This window comes from Schistocerca nitens, chromosome 4 (genome assembly GCF_023898315.1).
Source record: "Schistocerca nitens isolate TAMUIC-IGC-003100 chromosome 4, iqSchNite1.1, whole genome shotgun sequence".
In the NCBI taxonomy this organism is placed as follows: domain Eukaryota; kingdom Metazoa; phylum Arthropoda; class Insecta; order Orthoptera; family Acrididae; genus Schistocerca; species Schistocerca nitens.
Genome location: NC_064617.1, coordinates 537561131 through 537580843, shown reverse-complemented (window position 1 = coordinate 537580843; position 19713 = coordinate 537561131).

Here is a 19713-nt window from a genome sequence, read left to right as displayed (position 1 = left end):
TAGCTCCATCCAGTGTGTTCACCAAGAAGTCCGGAATCCAGCTGGCCTAGTACACAGTACCACCATCAGAGGGCACTGTTGTCTCTCCCATGACATAATCCAAGTTAGCGGCCTGGGAGAAATGGTGGGAGAAGGACTCATGCTGTGTCCAGCTGCTGGTGACAAAAGAGTGTAATTTTTTTTATTTTCAGTGGGAAGTTGGAATAGTTTATTTAGGGAGGGATTTCACGTAGTTTATTTATTATGCTGATACAAAGCACTCGCCCTGATATGCTTGCGGTGACGATAAATAGCCTACAGACCTGCAGACTACGTAAATTCACGAAAGAATGCAATATACTGATGTACAGACACGCAAACAACACGTAAATTGTCGAAATAATACATGTAAAACGCTCTGCAAACGCGCTCACTAAGTGTAAACTGTGAAAATAATGCATTGCACAGCTGACAGACATGTTCACAAAATAACGCATTACACTGATGTACGGACACGTTCACTACACGTAAAATTGTCAAAATAATTCATGTATAACACTCTGCAAACTCGCTCAGAACGCTTAAACAGCCGAAATAATGCAGTGCATAAACACTCATTGCATGTAAAAACGATTTAGAAATACCGTTAAGAAATTTTACCGAAACATATCAGCAATCTGTTCCCTACTGAGGTCCAAGGCGGACTGATGACCGGATGTGTCGAGTGCGCACCTGGTCCAATCTGTCCCACATGCGAGACATGTCTGACCATGCACATGTGTAGCTAGCCACCATGGATGGTGCATCACCTTTGTACCTGCGGGTCCAGCGCTGGCCTAATTGCCGAGCAAGATGTTTGCCTAGTGACCCACCCTCGCAGGCACAGCTAAACATCACTTCTCATTCCACATTCTAAAATTGCTTGTAAATGTAGTACAGTTGTCAATACCTGGCGCAAATGCACTATTTTTCTGGCTGGGCAGCATAGTATAGCACTGTACTCGAATGTATCCAGTCACCTCCATCCACCTATTCTACAGTTGCAGTGCGTTTGCTATGTTTTCTGTAAGTCTGTGTCCGTGCATGTGTCGCAATAAAGACAGAATGCATTACAAATACTGAGAAATATCTAGCAGTGGCATGAGGGAGTAGCAAATACCAATTTCATACCACTTTCCTTAGCCAAATCACTTTCTAAACTTGGAGATTTTATTAGAAGCTTACACCATCGGCGATGTGTAACTGCACTTTTGGTCTGTTAATATACACTCTGGAGATCACCGTCTATATTCAGTGTCGTAGTATTTGTGTGGAAAAACGACTTCATTTGGGGATAATGCCATACCTCGATTTATAAGGCTTGTATAGTTCTGAACATGGTATTGTTACCGATACATGTGATCACCTGTAGAACCAAGACCAGTTGTGACAGTAACAGTCATTGTGATCGTGTTTTTAACATCTGGAGGTTTGTAAGGCGATTACGTTGCTCTTTCCAAGACACAGTAGTACCACTCGCAAGAAAAACTTGAGACATGTCCACTCATTGCTGATTTTCACTCAGTATTGTTTCGTATCGCCAGCATTCAGTTACTGGCGAAGTATTAGACTTAGTAATAGGGGATGCGAGATAAATTTGCCTTAATCATCAGGCTTATAAAGTATGTGTGTGTTCTCCGACATGTTCAAAGAAAATGGATATGTCCTGTTGTAAGGGAAGATAAGGATCTGACATGAAAAACTGTGATAGTCGCAAAGTAAATGAAAGATTTCTTTTTCTACTTAGAAAATTGTGTCAAGTCATAAGAATGGTACAGATATTTCTACTTCCAGAGCCATAGACGTCAGGAGAGGGTATTTCAAAAACTTCGCTCATTGTCGAATGTCATCCTATAGAGGCCGCAATCGTAATATTTAATTGTAACTACAGCCATCAAATATATATGTGGCGGGTTTCCTAGGACGATTCTGTCTGGGGGTGCGTGATGCGCAGTGGCTGTGGCCTGTGGCGGAAACGATGTACATTTCTGGCTTATGGCAGGAGCCGTCTGAATGGAAAGGCTGCTTGGGGTACAGGAATATAGCTGACTTAACTGTGTCGCTCTCTAGATGGCTGAGTAGCGAACTAATACTCAGTATGTGTTGGGCAGCCTTCATGGTCACATGTTTTCTCCGTGGAAATTTGAGAAGATTCTGTTGTGTCGATTCCCTAAGGTCTCGACACAATGAGTGGCTAGGTGCACGCGAAACTAACGCAGACGGGCGTAAATTCTGAAACAGGAGACTGGATGAAAACTATAAAGAAAAGAAGAGAGATTTTAATATACTTAACTTTAATGTAGTCTTGTTCTTGTTGAAATACATCTCTTGCATAGTAGTAAGCAATTAGCAATGATACACATGGCGCCTTGCTAGGTAGTAGCGATGGACTAGCTGAAGGCTATTTAATCTGTCTCTCGGCAATTGAGAGGAATACTTGGTAGGTCTAGTCGCAAGCTATGTCGTCCGTACAACTGGGGCGAGGTCATGTCCGTGTCTTGTGACCTGCCCTGTGGTGGCGCTACGTTTGCGAATACACAGTGGCGACACGCGGGTCCGACATGTACTACAGGACCGCGGCCGATTTAAGTTACCACCTAGCAAGTGTGGTGTCTAGCGGTGACACCACATTCCTCCCCCGCAAATCGGCGAACGGTCGTGAGATAAGGCTTCCGCCCGCCGTGGGGAGGACCCCATGTTGACGTATGCGATGAGGTGGGGAGCCTAACAACAGGCGAGGCTGTGCCACCCGCACCCGGCCATTCGGTCCGAGGGGAGCTAGGAAACGCCTGCAAACCTAGTCCAGGGTGCACGTCAACATGAGGTGTTTGCGCACGTAATGATATAAGAGGAGCCGCGGGGTCGACCTCCATGTGGTCGGAGCACCCGACGGGCGAAGACGACATCTGGTCCGGAGCGGGCAAGAGGTCCATGGCGGAGGACGGCTGGTCACGGGAAGCAAGCGGCGGCGCGTGACCCAGGGAGGCGCGAGGCGGCTGCAGCGAAGCGTCCGCTGCTGGCGGCGCCGGCGGCGGCTGCGGCGGCGCGACGCCATGAGGCAAAATGGAAGGCATCGTCGGTAACACCTGGGGATGAGGCGAGCCAGTAGATGGGTCCCCAGGGCGCTGACCTGACGGCTCCGTCGCTGAAAGCAGACGGGGAGCGGCAGAACCCAGGCGACGACAGAGGCGCAGCTGATTGAGATGCCGACGCACCTCACCAGAGGCCCCCAAAACCAAATACATCGCGCGGCCGAGGCAGCGAAGAATGCGCCCTGCGAGCCAACGCTGTGAACCGCGATAGTTGCGATAATAGACAACGTCGCCAGGAGCAAAAGCAGGAGTCTGCCGCTGCACAGGAACCTGATGTAGCGGATGCAACAAAGACATCAGAGTTCGATGAGGACGACCATGGAGCAATTCAGCCGGCGAGCGACCATCGCGAGGCTGAGAGCGATATGAGGACAAAAAGAGCAACAAAGCGTCCTCCCGAGAATGCGACTCTTTCAACTTCAACATCTGCGACTTGAAAGTCCGGACCAATCGTTCCGCGGCACCGTTTGACTGAGGCGAAAACGGCGCGGATGTCAGATGTTGAATACCATTGGCCTGGCAGAATGACTGAAATTCTGCGGACATGAATTGTGGGCCATTGTCGGAAACAATAGTCTGCGGAAGACCCTCAATGCAAAAGATAGCAGACAAGGCTTGGATTGTGGCAGAAGACGTCGTGGAAGACATCCGGACAACAAAAGGAAAATTACTGAAAGCATCGACCACAACCAACCATCGAGCATTCCAGAACGGCCCAGCAAAATCGATGTGCAATCGTTGCCAAGGGGAAGTGGCTTTCGGCCAAGCAAAGAATTTCCGCGGCGGTGCGGATTGTTGTTCGGCACACGCCACGCAAGAGGAGCACATATTCGCAATCGCAGCATCGATTCCGAACCAAGTACAGTGCTGACGAGCAAGCTGTTTCGTACGCACTATACCCCAATGTCCTTGGTGAAGAAGCTTTAAGACAGAGGACTGTAACGAACGTGGGACTACGACTCGAGACTGATCATTATCGGAACGCAACAACAAAACACCACGTCGGACAAAAAGTCTCTCCTTGTGAGCAAAAAAACGGCGAACCAAAGGATCCTTGATCCGTGACTTTGACAAGGGCCATTGCGTAGCAACAAAACGCAAAACAGTAGCAAGGACAGGGTCAGCAGCTGTGGCTGTAGCTACACGACGAAAATCAATCGGAAACGATGCGACCACGTCATCGGCTTCCGAATCAATGAACATGCAAGCAAGTTCGGAAGAATCGAATGCTTTATCCTCAGCAACAGGCAAACGGGACAACGCATCAGCGTTGCCGTGCTTAGCAGTGGACCGATACAAGATATCGTAGCGGTACTGCGAGAGAAAAAGTGACCAGCGAATGAATTTCTGCGCTGTACGTGGAGGTACAGGCTTGTTCGGATGAAAAAGCGATGTCAACGGTTTGTGGTCCGTGATGATGGTAAAGTGACGACCATACAAGAAGTCATGAAACTTTGTTACACCAAACACAAGAGCCAAAGCTTCCTTCTCTATTTGTGAATAATTTCTTTGCGCAGACGAGAGCAATTTTGACGCAAAGGCAATAGGGCGATCATGCGAGCCATCCTTGTGCGCAAGCACAGCACCGATCCCGAAATCCGATGCATCCACCATCAACAAAAGGGGTTTTCGGGGATCGAATGGCGTAAGGCAAGTATTTGAAAGTAACGCCGATTTCAACTGGCGAAAGGCGCGTTCGCATTCCGTCGTCCAGACGAACGGAACACCTTTACGGCGTAAGCGATGAAGCGGAGCTGAAATGGAAGAAGCATTGCGCACAAATCGATGATAATAATTTACCTTACCCAGCACACTCTGTAGCTGTTTTAAGTTCTGCGGTGACGGCAAGTCCTGAATGGCACGAAGGTGCTCTGGACTCGGATGTATACCTTGGGCGTTAAGGACATGGCCCAGGTACGGTAAGTCACGAGCAAAAAACACACATTTGTCCTTCCTCAAGCGAAGACCATTCTGACGCAATACCTGAAATAATGTCCGGAGATTCTGCAAATGTTCGGCTTCTGTCTTTCCTGAGATCACAATATCGTCCAGATAGTTCGCAGCAGTAGGGACCGACGCACAAATAGTTTGTAAATATTGCTGAAATAAAGCAGGGGCGGATGCACTCCCGAATGGCAGTCTTTTGAAGCGATACAAGCCAAGATGCGTGTTTACCACCAAGACGCGCTGGGATTCTTCGTCCACAGGTATTTGCAAGTACGCATCTGCTAGGTCCAATTTTGAAAAATATTTTCCCGGGCACAGTTTGTCAAAAAGATCTTCCGGGCGGGGCAAAGGAAAAGTAGCAGTCACAAGTTGTGGATTCACAGTTGCCTTGAAGTCCACGCAAAGTCTCAATTTTCCGGAAGGTTTGGGCAAAATTACTAAGGGTGAGGCCCAGAGAGAAGCCTGCACACGTTCAATTACACCTTGAGATTCTAATTCGGCTAATGTTCGTGCGACCTCATCACGCAATGCGTGGGGAACATTGCGCGCCCTGAAAAATTTCGGTTGCGCGTTGTCTTTCAGTTCCAAATGCGCTTCATAGTTCTTAGCGCAACCAAGGCCCGGTGCAAAAATGTCTGCAAATTCTTCACAAAGACTAGAAGCACTGGCGGAAGGCACAGTCTGATTCACTGATAGGACCTGATTTACAATAGACATATTAAACAATTGAAACAAATCTAAGCCAAACAAGTTCACTGCACTAGAGGAACGAAGAACATAAAATGACACAAGTTTTGTCTGTCCCTTGTATGTTGCAATAAGGCTGCACTGTCCTAACACAGGTATATGCTGTCGTGAGTAACTAGTTAACGTAACATTTGCGGCACGCAATGGCGGTTGGCCCAGTTGTTTGTACGTGTCGTGATTGAGCAATGAAACAGCAGCTCCGGTATCGAGCTGGAATGGGATCACTGTTCCTGCAAAGTCTAAGTCCACAAAAAGTTTATTGTCTTGTTGACGACAAGAGCGACTGTCTCGTGCAATTTGAACGGAGACAGGTACAGAAGCACTTGCGACTTTACGGGATTTCCGGCGACGTCGACGCACACTTTGGGTGGGACGAACACAGTCACTGTTAGCTAAAGTGTCACTGGACGGGTGGGAATGAACGACATGAATGTCCATGGGCGAAGGTCCACGAGCCTGATTGTCCGGGGTGCGATTCCGGCGCGAAGCAAAGGGCCTGGAATTTGTGTGATTGTCTGATCTTAACTTTTTCTGGCAAACACTTTGTACATGTCCTTTCTTGTGACAGTAAAAGCAAATAGTTTGGCGTGACGGGCAATTTTCACGCGAATGTCTAGTTGCACACCGCGGGCAAGATTTCACTGCAGTTGCTTGCTTACGCGGCGCACGTGGTTGCAAGCTAGGCGGCCGCAGCGAAGTCGGGCGCGAGGGCTGCTTAGCGTCCCGTGCAGCGGGCCGGGCGGGCCGGGCGGGCCGATTAATGTGACACACTGCTGGCGAAGTTTCAAATGATTCCTGAGCAAAGTCAAGTGTGTCTTGCCTGTCCAAAATGTCTATCACTTGTTGCAGGGAGGGATTAACTAGCTTCAAAATCTGTTCCCTTATGCGAACATCAGAAACGTTCTGTGCAATTGCATCACGCACCATAGTATCTGAATATGGGAGGCCACATTCACAGGCAAACGCGCAGTCTCTAGTAAGTCCTTGCAAAGTTGCTACCCACTCCCTGTTAGTCTGACCGGCCGTACGTTTTGTACGAAAAAACGTATACCGTTTGGCAACTACATTTACTGTTTCTTTGAAATAGGCATCTAAAGCCGACAAAATTTCCTCGTAGGTCAGAGTTGCTACGTCGCGTCGGGGAAACAATTTCACTATCACACGGTAGGTAGACACACCGACACAAGAAAGCAAAAACGGCTGCCGCTCTTTACCTTGAATTCCATAAGCAGTGAGGTGGAAGTTGAACTGATCGGCCCACTCAGTCCAGCTTTCGTTATGGGCCTCAAAGGGCCTAAATGGCGGTGCGACAGCGTTGTGTGGCTGCGGTAGCGATGAAGCGGCTGCCGCCGCATCGGTTTGCAGCGCACGTTGACCCTGGACGAGCTGTCCAAGGGCTTCCAATAACGCCTGCGTCTGCTGATTCTGCAAGCGAAAAAATTCGGACAGTACATCTGGAGAATGCGGCGAAGCCATGACACAAGCAAATTAGAGCAAGTATAACACAAAGACTGCAACGTGGGCGCGGCATCCCATCCTCGTCGCCAAAATATTGTTGTGTCGATTCCCTAAGGTCTCGACACAATGAGTGGCTAGGTGCACGCGAAACTAACGCAGACGGGCGTAAATTCTGAAACAGGAGACTGGATGAAAACTATAAAGAAAAGAAGAGAGATTTTAATATACTTAACTTTAATGTAGTCTTGTTCTTGTTGAAATACATCTCTTGCATAGTAGTAAGCAATTAGCAATGATACACATGGCGCCTTGCTAGGTAGTAGCGATGGACTAGCTGAAGGCTATTTAATCTGTCTCTCGGCAATTGAGAGGAATACTTGGTAGGTCTAGTCGCAAGCTATGTCGTCCGTACAACTGGGGCGAGGTCATGTCCGTGTCTTGTGACCTGCCCTGTGGTGGCGCTACGTTTGCGAATACACAGTGGCGACACGCGGGTCCGACATGTACTACAGGACCGCGGCCGATTTAAGTTACCACCTAGCAAGTGTGGTGTCTAGCGGTGACACCACAGATTCAATATGGAAGTGTGTTTGCGTTGGAGCATTATTCCATCCCATGTAAATTGTCCAGTTTACTGCTTCTGCACATTTATGATATTTATTTGGTTGAAAGAACAATGATTATGGTGCGTATTGTGTGCATCTAGCAGGTGAAAGACGGGTGGGAGAGACATCTGCTGATTCTCTAGACCTGAGAAACACCTTTGTTGACTTTGTAAATTATAAGGATGATGTGGAATCTGTTATATCACTGACACTGATATAATGGAATTATCAGTTTCCTCTATTTTTTTCGAGTTTTCACATAAAGGTCTTCACAGACGAGATAAGTTTCTCGTTGAAACTTTCTGGCAGATTAAAACTGTGTGCCGGACCGAGACTCGAACTCTGGACCTTTGCCTTTTGCGGGCAAGCGCTCTACCAACTGATCTACCCAAGCACGACTCACGCCCCATCCTCACAGCTTTACTTCTGCCTGTACCATGTCTACTACTTTCCAAACTTTACAGAAGCTCTCTTGCGAACCTCTCCTTCGCAGGAGAGCTTCTGTAAAGTTTGGAAAGTAGGAGACGAGGTACTGGCAGAAGTAAAGCTGTGAGGATGGGGCGTGAGTCGTGCTTGGGTAGCTCAAAGCGCTTGCCCGCGAAAGGCAAAGGTCCCGAGTTCGAGTCTCGGTCCAGCACACAGTTTTAATCTGCCAGAAAGTTTCATATCAGCGGACACTCCGCTGCAGAGTGAAAATCTCATTCAAGTTTCTCGTTGTATGTGGTTTACAACACATTCCACCTTGCTGCACATCGCTTATGTTTCGGGTTTCTAGAGAAATAATTTCCAGTCTATATCTTTGGACTTATTCTGTGAAACGATACTGCTATGCAAGCAATATTGCTGTGTGCTTAACATCGAGAAATATCGCGTAAATGGTATGACATTCTGGTAAACCATGCGATATTACATATCTTCTTGTAAGCCCAGAGTCTGGAGATGGGTGTAGAAAGCAAGCAGATCGGCGTTAGACACAGTAACACCTTTGTGCCGAGGGACCTAACACAGCTTTTGTGCAACAGTTCGGAGAGTTACCTCTGTCTGCTGAGGGTGCTCTGGTCATGTGTTGGGCCAGTGTGCATGCGGGGAGCAGATGACTTGAGGCTGTTGGCTTCAGTGGATGACTGCCCAACATCGCGGAAGATCTCTAGTGCTGCGAGGAGTACATACAATGCATGTGCTTACACCATCTGTCTGTGTGGTATGTACCAATGTCTGGTGGTCGATAGCTATATGCAGGATGCAGGATGTATGGCACAGGATACGAATTGTGTGTTTATTACATTGATGTGGTATGTTGTGATATAAATGCAGTAAATGGAACAGGCAAAAAGGAGTCCAAACATCTCAAAAATGAGTTCGACAGGAAGCAACTGATGAAGACGCCGAGGTACAACATCGAAATACTGTGTTAGAAAAACGGAGACCACTGGCAGTACACCCGATTCAATGAGATGTCACAAAATCGCTGGGAAAGTCTAAGAAATTACATTGCATTAAACCAGTCTCTGGACTGAAGACCATAACAACAACAGTGGTGATATAGCCAAGTTGTAGATCGGCTTCACGCAGGAACATTCAAGCTTTCCTCGACAAGAGCAGAGCAGTGTAATTGAGGAAGTGTCATTCCATGTTTCATGATCTGTAGATTACTTCTGCAAGTTTTAACTGTCAGTGCAATATGGCGATCTGTACAAATTAAGTTTGCCACTGAAAGTCTCGTCTGCAGAAAAAGAGGCAGACAGTGCTCCTACACCAGGCAGCAGCACTTTGGCTGACCAATTCAGTAAGAGCCAATGAGAATGCTCCTTTCATTCACAAGACATCCTCTGTGCTGGGATATAGGAGCCACTACATACTGATTTTAACAAAACGGGGGCAGGGTATCTGAGGGTAATGTGATGTCTTCTTTGTTCAAGTGTTCAAAACAAGTTGATCCAGACCATCCATCTCTGGCGGGATGCTGCCCCTCATCTGTCATTGTGGCATTAGGACATCTCCGGACCAGCAGCTGTAAGACACCGAAAATTCCAGCAATTTTTCTCTTCTGTAGGACAGTGCTTCGAATTCTGTTTGCATAATTGTTCTGATTATCCAATCTGTAATTAGACAGTGCTATCTTCCCAAACATCAAGAATGTTCTTATGATTAGCAGTGTTTTTGCAAGCATGCACAGACATGATGAAGGCTTTTAGGGGGTGAGAACATGAGCGAGCGTTTCCCGTTTCTGAGACCCATGTTGAAAGTAGGACGTTGTGATTTCCAGGAAGGATAGGAGGTGATAGATAGGGTGCCTCGTTAGGAGCATCAGGAAGAATGCATTTGGTGTTATTCTGGGATATTTTCGTAAACAGCTCCTGTTAGGACAAAAATTTCCATGCAGCCAAGCTGAGACATCACGAAAGCCCTTACAACAAAAGCGATCGTTAATTATTTCTGTGGCACTTTATGATTTCCAAGAAGAGTTGATAAGTAATGAATGGGCTGTCCTGTCAGGATCGCTAGAAAGAATGCATCCTGTATTATTCTGGGACATTTTCGTAAATAGTTTCTGAAAGCATTGCAAAACATTTCTATAGCGCATCCAGAGGGAGACTTGGCTGTTATTTACATAGACATGAGACATCAGTGTAACACTGACAATGTTTGAACTATACCTGCGAGGGTGGGTCATTAGGCAAACATCTCTTTCGGCAATTAACCCGGGGCTGGACCCGCAGGTACACAGGCAATGCATCAGCCACAGTGGCTAGTTAAACACGTGCATGGCCAGATGCGTCTCGCATGTGGGACCGGCTGGACCAGAACGTGAACCCGACACATCCGGTCATCGTTCTGCCTTGGACCTCTGTAGGAAACAGATCGCTGATATGTCGTGGTCAAATTTCTTAAAGATTGTTTGAAAATGTTTTTACATGCAATGAGTGTTTGTGCACTGCATTATCTCAGCTGTTTACGCGTTGTCAGCGAGTTTGCATACATGAATTATTTTGACAATTTTACGTGTAGTGAATGTATCTGGGCATCAGCGTACTACATTATTTTGTTAACATGTCTGTAGGCTGTGCTATGCATTATTTTCACAGTTTACAATTAGCGAGCATGTTTGCGGAACGTTTTACATCCATTATTTTGACAATTTACGAGTTGTTTGCGTGTCTGTACATCAGTGTAGTGCATTATTTCGGTAATTTATGTAGTTTGCAGGTCTGTACGCTATTTATTGTGACATTGAGCATGTCATAGTGAATGTTTTGTATCAGCGTAATAAATAAACTACGTCAAATCCATCCCTAAATAAATTGTTTCAACTTCCCACTGAAAATAAAAAAAATTACACTCCCCGTCTCACCAGCAGCTGGACACAGCCTGAGTCCTGTTCCTGCCACTTTTCCCCAGAACATCATCTTTGATTATGTCATGGGAAGGACATCATTGGCCTCTGGTGGCGGTACCGTGTACTAATTCAGTTGGACTCCGGACCTCTTGATGAACACACTGGATGGAGCTACTGCCTACAACAACTGAATTTGTTTAAATTAACAAGGCATGCAAAATAAAGACTTACGCCCATCCTATCTAGCAGCCCTGCACAAGCTGATTCCTTCCTCACCAATTCCAAGGAAGTGGTGGTGGTTGGATGACAGGTAGTGTTAGCCCAATTGTCCTATTTTCCCACCATTTTCTTAGGTTAGGGGATGCAGCCCAAGTGACCTCCTTTCCCACCAAAATTTTCCCGCCATTTTCTTGGGGAGGGGAAGAGGGAGGGGAGGGAGTTAGGTTAATGGAGGTAGACCAACTGACCTATTTTCCTGTCAAAATATGAACTTCCTACCATGACGTCATTGTGACATTGCCATATCTATACCCGCTATCTTGGATCCGCCATCTTGAATAAATCTGGCAAGAACGCAATGTGGGGTGGTGCTCTTTTTGCTCTACTACTTATGCTTACATGGAGACATGTTCCTTTTCTTGTATCTCCCATCTGCTGTACGAAAAATTACAGCTAAACATGATGCATATACTGCCCATTATGTCAAATCTCTAATGGTAATATAGTTGTATCAATTAATTCCCATTTCTTGCAACTGTTTTATCAGTAAATAAACAGTTGTTTACATTAAGTTTCCGCTCGCCACCGTATTGCTACACAGAAATGCTGGCTTCAGTGACATAAATGATGTTTCATACGGTATTGCCAGTCACTGAGCTCAATACTTTATAAAGTTCACTGTTGCCCATCTACTAACGTATGTCCACCACTATGTATGTCTCTCAGGCCCAGATCTAGGGGGCGCGGGGTGGGGGGGGGGGGGGGGAGGTCGAGCTGGTGTCAATTTCAGGTGGTACCAAATTCATATTCTAGAGCAAAAAAACCTTGTTTCAAAAAGCACTTGGCATCCAGCGCAATTTAGTCTCCCGATTGTTCTTGTGATTTTGAAACACATTCCAGTTGGTTTTTGAATATTTTCGAACTCATTCTAAGTTGATTTCTGACAGAATCGTAAGCTCATTTTTGAATGTGTGTATTGTGTACGTTATCTCTAGGGGACGGGGCTATACGAGCTGAGCCAAATAAACCGAAACAGGTGAATGCCAATCGCTGTTTGTTTATGTGATTGATTGGATGTGCGAATGCTCAGAGTTGTTATAATTATTAGTGAAATCTATACATTCAGCCTACCAGAGTGGATATAAACGACTAACAGGAATAATAGGTAAGGAAGGTTACGTGTTATCTTCTTGTTGTATCCAAGAAAATGAAATTTTGAAGGGACACCCATTACAAGTCAACAAAATGCGGACAGCAGGTAACGCTGTGGCTGTCTGGGTTGGCTGCAGAGGAGTCGCTGGATCCTGCACGAGATGACCACCAGCCCTCACTCCTAAAGCGTTTTTTCTATGGTGAGGATATTGTAAAGTACAGCAAAGGTCCCGGGAGGCGGGCAGAAATGAGCCTTGGTTAGAGAATGCAGAGAAGAAGGCGCCAGTCTGCCGACCCAAGAGCAATATACTGGTCGACCCTATGCACACTCATTGATATATATATAAAGAAACAACGTGCTAATGCATTCCTTTGAAGCACCGACAGGACAGAACCAAAACACATTCCTTTCTTCATCTGTAAGCCTCTGGGTGCAAAAATGTGAACATTTCGTTGGTCAGCCTGGTCCGACGAGTAGTTTTGGAAAATTACTGAAAAGTAGGAGCACAATCCAGGAGAATGGACACTGGTCATTAGAAGACTACATGTGAGAGGCTAGGACTGGCTCTCGGAAAAGTGGTGAATCTTACGAAGGAAGAAAGGAGGAACTAGGGTGGCACATCATCCTCTGCTGATGAGAGAAGCACTTCGAATTCTGCTCGCAGAATTCGGTGTGAGAAATAGTCACTTCACTTTGTAGCTCCAGCTGGAGCGTGATGTATGGACAGCAGCACTGACGGAAAAAGAAGATTTGTAATCGGTTTCAGCGCGTATCGGTTGTAATATACTAGGTCGACATTAGAGAGTTAATAAGTAGGAGGAAGACACCCTTCTGGCATGAGTAATTTTACGAACTTAAATTTTGGCAAACACTGTCATCAGATTGCAGAAACAGATCAGTGTGCTAGTAATGTAATAATGAACCTGTCGGTTCCTTGTTTTTAATCTCTGCCAACCTCAGTTACTTGTAACTACACTACTGGACATTAAAATTGCTACACCAAGAAAAAATGCAGATGATAAACAGGTATTCATTGGACAAATATATTATACTACAACTGACATGTGATTACATTTTCACACAAATCAGTACACAGAACAACCACCTCTGGCCGTAATAACGGCATTTAGTCAAATAGAGCTAGGATGGCGTGTACAGGTACAGCTGCCCATGCAGCTTCAACACGATACCACAGTTCATCAAGAGTAGTGACTGGCGTATTGTGACGAGCCAGTTGTTCGGCGACCATTGACCAGACGTTTTCAATTGATGAGAGATATGGAGAATGTGATGGCCAGGCAGCAGTCGAACATTTTCTGTATCCAGAAAGGCCCGTACAGGACCTGCAACATGCGGTCGTGCATTATCCTGCTGAAATGTGGGGTTTCGCAGGGATCGAATGAAGGGTAGAGCCACGGGTCGTAACACATCTGAAATGTAACGTCCACTGTTCAAAGTGCCGTCAATGCGAACAAGAGGTGACCGAGATGTGTAACCAATGGCACCCCATACCATCACGCCGGGTGATACGCCAGTATGGCGATGACGAATACACGCTTCCAATGTGCGTTCACCGCGATGTCGCCAGACACGGATGCGACCATCATGATGCTGTAAACAGAACCTGGATTCATCGGAAAAAATGACGTTTTGCCATTCGTGCACCCAGGTTCGTCGTTGAGTACACCATCGCAGGCTCTCCTGTCTGTGATGCAGCGTCAAGGGTAACCGCAGCCATGTTCTCCGAGCTGATATTCCATGTTGCTGCAAACGTCGTCGAACTGTTCGTACAGATGGTTGTTGTCTTGCAAACGTCCCCATCTGTTGACTAAGGGATCGAGACGTGGCTGCACGATCCGTTACAGCCATGCGGATAAGATGCCTGTCATCTCGATTGCCAGTGATACGAGGCCGTTGGGATCCAGTACGGCGTTCCGTATTACCCTCCTGAACCCACCGATTCCATATTCTGCTAACAGTCATTGGATCTCGACCAACGCGAGCAGCTATGTCGCGATACGATAAACCACAATGGCGATAGGCTACAATCCGACCTTTATCAAAGTGGGAAACGTGATGGTACGCATTTATCCTCCTTACACTAGGCATGACAAGAACGTTTCACCAGGCAACGCCGGTCAACTGCTGTTTGTATCTGAGAAATCGGTTGGAAACTATCCTCATGTCAGCACGTTGTAGGTGTCGCTACCGGCGCCAACCTTGTGTGAATGCTCTGAAAAGCTAGTCATTTGCATATTACAGATCTTCTTCTGTCGGTTAAATTTCGCGTCTGTAGTACGTCATCTTCGTGGTGTAGCAATTTTAATGGCCAGTAGTGTATTTCATATTCATGTATAATTTGTCAGTGAACAGGATGTTATTAAACATGTTTGATTTTGTGTGAGGATTTGTAGTAAACCATAGAACTTATGGGAACTTTGACTTACATTACATACACATCTCACCTGGTCACAAAATTAAATTACAATGTCACTATTGCATCAGCCTTTTGAAGTCTGTGGAGTCACAATTTAACGTTAATAAAAAATCCTTGTGTGACAAGTGTTAGTTTACAGTCTTGATTGGGCATTTGCATATTACCTAAAGATGTAGCCAGTGGGATACAACAATCACAATCCGTATCTCCACACACAGCTGCAATGTTTGTATGCAATAGAAGTAAACGAAGTGAAGGAATAGGAACGCACTTGCTGTCGCACTAACAAATTTACTTTTCCTCCACCTAAAGATCCGTACAGTAACATTTCTCTTGTAGCGACTGCCACTGTAGTTCTGCTGTTTAGCGTCTCTGTAACAATCAAATGATCAGTATTATATGGTGGTTGAATTCTATGCATGAGAGGCAGCAAAAAACTCATTCATACTTAGCCCTCCCTACACACAATCATTTAGTGGCGTTCTCTCTCTCTCTCTCTCTCTCTCTCTCTATCTATCTGCGTTACACTGTGCACATGTATATAAAACAGCTGTAGTTGTCACCTGCATACAATACCAGCAATACACTTCTACATCAGTGTATTTAAATCGTGATATTTCCTGCTACAGATTCGAATTCACATGCACATTTATGATGTCATGGCACTCGATCAACCGACGGTGGCTGTTAGAACAATAATAATCGAGTCTACACATCACACCACACAATTTATTGTCTGTCACTTCATCCAGTTTTGATCCTTTGGGGTTAATTATCCCCATTACAACCACAGTCAAAATCATTTTGCAATGACTGTGACCACACCAGTTAATATCAGACGAGCCCTCACCTGCAGAGTTGAACCGTATGTGGCAGACAATATATACTATACAGTGAGAATCATATGATGCACAATATTTGTGTGGATTGTAGAGTGATTACAGAAGGAATACCTGTCAGCACTTTGTTGCATGGGTGCTATTTTATTTCAAAACGTGCCATAACCGTATTAAAAATCTCTAACCAAAACCTGAAATTATCATCATTCAGTTAAGGTTCATGTGGCTCATGCATTGGTTTTGATCTGCAGTTGATGTTGACTGAATTTCAGCAAGGCTAGTTTTTAAAATTTTCTTGAACTCTGTTTGTGGCTTGTATGTTGAAGTTCCACCTTGTAGATGATGGAAGTGGAATGCTGCTGTCCATATGCTTCTTGAGAATGGACACATGTTGCGGTATCTCGAGAAGAATGCCGGAATAGCCAGAATGTTCGGAAAGAATTGTCTTGCGTTTCGTGTAATACTGATTGCACCTCTCATTATTGAATTATGTTGATATGCATAACAGTGAATGAAATGCTGCTGCTCTGATATTTGCTTTGTTACACCTTTTTGCCTTCCATGACATTTGCGCCATCAAATGTCTGAGCTATCAGTGTTTGTCCATTTCCTTGAAGGATTATGTCCCATTATTCTAAAAAACTATTGTAGTTTGAGTTAATGGAACAAAGAAGCCTCCAAAGCGTTCAAATGTTCTCCACTCAATATGTACCATAGAACAAGAATCATTTTAGTATGTTCCGCAACAGCCGTTTTATCATCAGCCATAACAACCATAAAGGGAACTTTTCTAATTTCTGTCTTTATCTCCCTTTGTAGCAGGCAGTCAAGTAGCTCATTCTGATATGTCTTGGAAACAGATTTCAATACTGCTCTAGTTTCTAAGAGATTCTGGAGATCAGAATCTAATTTAGATGCAAGTATCATTCATCCTCTAAATATCCCTTGATTTACTCAAGCGTCTATTTCGTCTTGTGCATGGAAGGAAATTTCAGTGTTTTTACGAAAGAAAATGCATTGTATCACTCTAGACAACATTTCACGGTTATTTTAAAAACCTTTACAATATACTCATTAACTGAAATTCTCTATGCTCAACGTAATTTTCTCCTTGATATTAACGATTCCTAAAACTGACAGTGAAACTAAATTATCAACGTACTTCTCAAAATTGGAGGGAGGAGGATATTAGTGTTTAACGTCCCGTCGACAACGAGGTCATTAGAGACGGAGCGCAAGCTCGGATTACGGAAGGATGGGGAAGGAATGCGGCCGTGCCATTTCAAAGGAACCATCCCGGCATTTGCCTGGAGTGATCTAGGAAAATCACGGAAAACCTATATCAGGATAGCCGGACGCGGGATTGAACCGTCGTCCTCCCGAATGCGAGTCCAGTGTGCTAACCACTGCGCCACCTCGCTCGGTTTCTCAAAATTTTCCGTTTTCTCTTTAATTTTGTTTACAGTTCTAAAACTATCTTTTGCCCTTGTTGCATCACCTGCAAACAGTAAATTCAGAAAGCAAAACAATACATTTTTTTACTTCAGAGCCGTACAGACAATTTCTCCATTTTAACCACTGAGAATTTAAGCTAGAAATATAATTCTTATTGTTGCCTGTGCCTAGCTGAGATATTACAATACGAGTTGTTGAACGACCTCCTTTCTTAAGTGTAATGTTCTCATGGAGAGACAGCTGTGAAAACTTCAGCTGTTGAAGTTACATAGAACTTACTTCTATCGCCTGCTACGCACCCACAGAACAGCAAGTTACGTATTTGGCTATTTCTGTGTTTTCTTAGTGGTTTAATTCTTGAGGTCCGTGCGTAGTTTTCTATTTAAGAGGTTTAATCTCGGATTTTGTAACTTTAAAGCGTAAATTCAGGCAGTCTACAGTGCAGTTGTTAGTTATTTGTTTGTTATGAAGAGCCAGCAACTGTTCGTTTTCAGTCAGGTCCCAACTGGCGCCTACTACATAGCTGCAGAGCATCAAGCTAAGCATTTAGCCTTTTCCGTATTTTCTTAGTAGTGCTTGGATGGATAGGATGTGTGCAGACGCAGGAGGAGTTGGCCGCAGTTCCCGAACAGCTGAAGGCACTTTCGGCAGCGGTTAGGTGTCTCCAAGGTGCTACCTGGGGTAGTAGCGGTGATAAGAGCATCTGATGTGTCACATGGGACAACTCAGATGCAGCTTGTTTCGTCCAGAATCTCTGCTGTTGAGTCACCTTCCAGTGGATCCGACACGATGGGATCCCCCGTCGCTGAAGGATGAGTGGCGGCTGGTATAAAACTGGGACGCCTTGCAGACACAATCCAAGAACAACGAACAGGAAGATTGCTTGAAGTGCTGCTACCCCACAATAAAGCCCTTCGCATTCTGCTAGTCAGATAAAAAAAATAAAAAAAAAAAAATAAATAAAAAAACATTATACGGGAGATGGGTTGGGAATTCATTCGGCATCCACCTTATGCACCTGATTTTACGCCCTCAGATTTTCACCGTTTCAGCTCTCTATCGAACAACCGTCAAGGAACTTCCTATCCGGATGAAAATGCGCTCCGGACACGGCTCGACGAGTTCTTCGCCTCATAACCACGTGATTTCTGCAGCTGCAGAATCGAAAAGTTAACCCAGCGTTGGCAGACTGTTTTAAATAGTGAAGAAGAATATATTACTGGTGACTGAAGTCTCTGTTATGTGTGTCTGTTGTGTTTATTAAACGTATGGAAAGACACTACTACCTTATGCACCTACCCAATAGACGTAGGATGCAAGACCATAGTTAAATTTTTCTGTATAACAGAAGAACCGAAAAAAATGAACCACATAGAATAGTAGAAGTAGGACAGTACTCAAATTCCATACTTTATACAATTTAAGAAAATGGTACACGGTTAATCAGCATACACACGGAGTCAAAAAAAAAAAAAAAAGTACCGTCCGCCAACAGCCAGGACGCTAGGGACCACACTGCGGGTGCGACAGTGCTCTCTGGCCCTTGTTCCCTCGCGCAGGTCTTCCTAAGTGCGCATGCACACGACAGAGTATATTGTTGGAACTGTGAAACGGCCAGTTCCATACAAAGGCTTTTTTGTATTTTTTTATCTTCATAAAATGTGGGATGTCTATTGCATTAAGCTAAGGAGTATATATTATACAAGTAAAAAGAATGAATTAAAGTAAAAAGGTGTCATTGTATTAAATGTTATCGATAATATCAAGTGGAAATGGACATGCGAGCCGCCTCTGCTCGCCAACCGGAAAACTGAAGAAAATTGCATAAACTATTGGGGAATTGTATGAACTCTTGCAGCGGATCGAATCTCTGTGAAGAAACTACCAACTGACCCTGAATGTGAACAAGTATAATATATATAGACAGAAAGACCCATTATTGTTCCATTACACACAATTGGAGATCGATCTCTGGAAACAGCCACAGCCACGAAACAGTTACGATTGTGCATCTAGATCGATTTCAAATGTAACGTCCATGTAAGTTATAGTTGTACGAGAAGCTGATGCCAGTCTGAGATGCAATGCAAGAATCCTCTCGTCGAAGAGTGCTCGATTATTGTCCGCCAGTCTGTGACCACGTAAGATTAACAGAGAAGATCTAAAGGAGGACAGCGAATTTGGTTTTGTGCAATAAGCAAGCACATGTGACTTAGATGCTTATCAAATAACAGTGAGAGAAATTAAAAAAAAAGTTTCTTCGTGCATTGTGACATTTATGCCACATTGCGCCCCGCTTTTATTGCATCAGAACATTATAGGCTGCAGTGTATAGAGCGAAGCAGCAATAGTAGCCGGTAGTGGTCAGCTCACCTCATTCCACGCGACGCCAGTTGGTCACGTAGT